Here is a 2,392-nt window from a genome sequence, read left to right as displayed (position 1 = left end):
CCCTTTAACACAAACACGCACACACAAACACATACACACACATGTAAAAACAGGATATGGTGCAGTAATTCCATGGCCTACAAGTCAAAATTTGAATGTTAACATGATATTTCCAACATCATATTTACTGTGATTTAGATAAACAGGAGCCATGTCTGTCTGAAGCACCAGACATGCTATTTACTGACACAGCACTGAAGAAATAAAACCAACTCATCATCATAGTAAGTCTTCTGTATTCTTGGTACCCATCTGCCTTAAACAAGCCTTGAAAGATAAGACATTTCTGTGCTCTAGTTGTGAGTTGTTGAATTCTCCTTTGTTGGCCTGCCTCCCTTGAGCAAAAAACAAAACAAAACAAAACAAACAAACAAAATACCTGTCAATCACACAACCAGCTGGAGTACTGCATGGCAAAACACACCATTTAGAACATTCCTTATGTCACATAACAAAATTGCTTAAGTATGCAGCTGGTAGGTCAACCCCGAAACTGTCACCTTATCCAGAACTGTGTCACATAATCTGTGCCAGTGAGCATTTTATCACAATGTAATTTTAAACACTATATTGTAGAACCTCCAGTATTTTTCAAGTTTAATTATTCATAAAATTTTAAATGCTTTTTTGGATTTTCTGTTTTAAGATCTAACCTCTAGCCTTACTCTCAAATTCAGACATGATAGTCATTTTAATCTGCTGATAACTTTATCAAATATAATCTAGTATAAAGTAAAAATGACTAATGTTTAAGTTGAAATATATAATTTGTTGACATATTAAGTTACACTATAAAATTCCATATTTCTAATATTTATTTTTAAATTACAATAAATATGAATATATTTTATTGATATTAACTTGATAATTATATATATCTGTAGTATGGATTTTGATCACATTTAGTCTTTACTCACTAACTAATCCCAGATTGAGCCCTCATTCTTCCACCTCACTTCTCCAGTTCATGTCTTCTTTCTTTTTCTGTGTTTGCCTGTGTCTTTCTTCTTCATTTCTTTACTTCTTCCTTTCTTCCTTTCTTCCATCTGTCTATCTTTATTTTTTCTTTCCTTTATTCTTTTTCCTTAACAAAATGTTAGGTCTAATTTGCTCTGCCCATGAGAGAAAACTGAATAAACTTCCCTAAGAAGCCATTAATTACTAATAACCCATAAACCTAGTGTGGGAATGCAGGAATGCTGAGCGCTTGATTTTGTGTAGGCACCATCAGCACCTATGAAGTTTTAACTATTTATTATTTACTTGAAATGTCACAAAAGCACATAAGTGTATGTCAGAGTACAACTTGAGGGAGTCTGTTTTGAACATTTCCCCATTCAAACTCAGTTCTTCAGCCATGACAAAACTCCTAGCATTGGAGGTTTCTGGAAGTAAGGATGTACTTCTGCTCACAAATTTTGAATACAAACCACCATGACAAAGAAGAATGAAACAACTAAACACATTGTGGTGTGCATATTGTATCCAAGATAGTGAAGGAGCGGGGGAGAGAGAGGGGGGGATTGAGAGAGGGAGAGAGGGAGGGAGGGAAGGAAGGAGGGAGGAAGGGAGGGAGGGAAGGAGGGACAGAGACAGAGACAGAGACAGAGGCAGAGACTGACAGAGAGAAAGAGAGGTTGGTACTCACCTCTCCTCTTTGATCCCATTTTATTTAGCCTATGTTCTTAGCACATTGAATGTTTCAAGATACATTCATGGTCTTCACAACTCTATGAAAGCTCTCTGGAAACACTCTTACTATCTCTTAGGAAGATGTAGCCCCAAAATAATTTCAAATCCTGTTTATTTAACAGAAATGATTAGCCTGACATGTCTGTTTCTTACCAACTTGTCACCCATACATATCATTTCTTTGTCATAACATCCTTCCCCATCCATGAAAGGTTCATGTCCATTCCATAATGCTTGGGATAGCTTGAAACTGATTTTAATGCTAAGGTAGAACTTAGACCTATGACAATCCTGCCACTGCCTCATGAGTGCTGAGATTGTATGCATGACTTATTATTACAGAGCTAAGATGAACACTTACATATGAGGACTTATAAAATCAAAATGAAATTATATACTTCCAGTAAGTAATGGCATAGAATAAATATACTAGGTCAAAACCACTTCCTCTTTTGACTGGCAATAAAGCAAGAATAACCAAACCAAATCAATACTGACCCACAGCAGAGCAAACTGATGTCCCATGCCTGACATTTGTAACTGTTATAAAAACAGACATGTTTCCATTGTCTTCAGTTTACCAAAAAATTCATATGTACTGCCTGGAGCACATGATCCATCTTTCTTTGGCTGATACCATTCTTCAACTGCAGGTTTTTTTTTTTTGTTTGTTTGTTTCTTTAGCATTTAATTTTTTTTT

This window comes from Mastomys coucha, unplaced genomic scaffold (assembly GCF_008632895.1).
Source record: "Mastomys coucha isolate ucsf_1 unplaced genomic scaffold, UCSF_Mcou_1 pScaffold16, whole genome shotgun sequence".
Classification (NCBI taxonomy): Eukaryota; Metazoa; Chordata; class Mammalia; order Rodentia; family Muridae; genus Mastomys; species Mastomys coucha.
The sequence above is the reverse complement of the archived record's forward strand: the minus strand, read 5'-3'. Positions refer to the sequence as shown.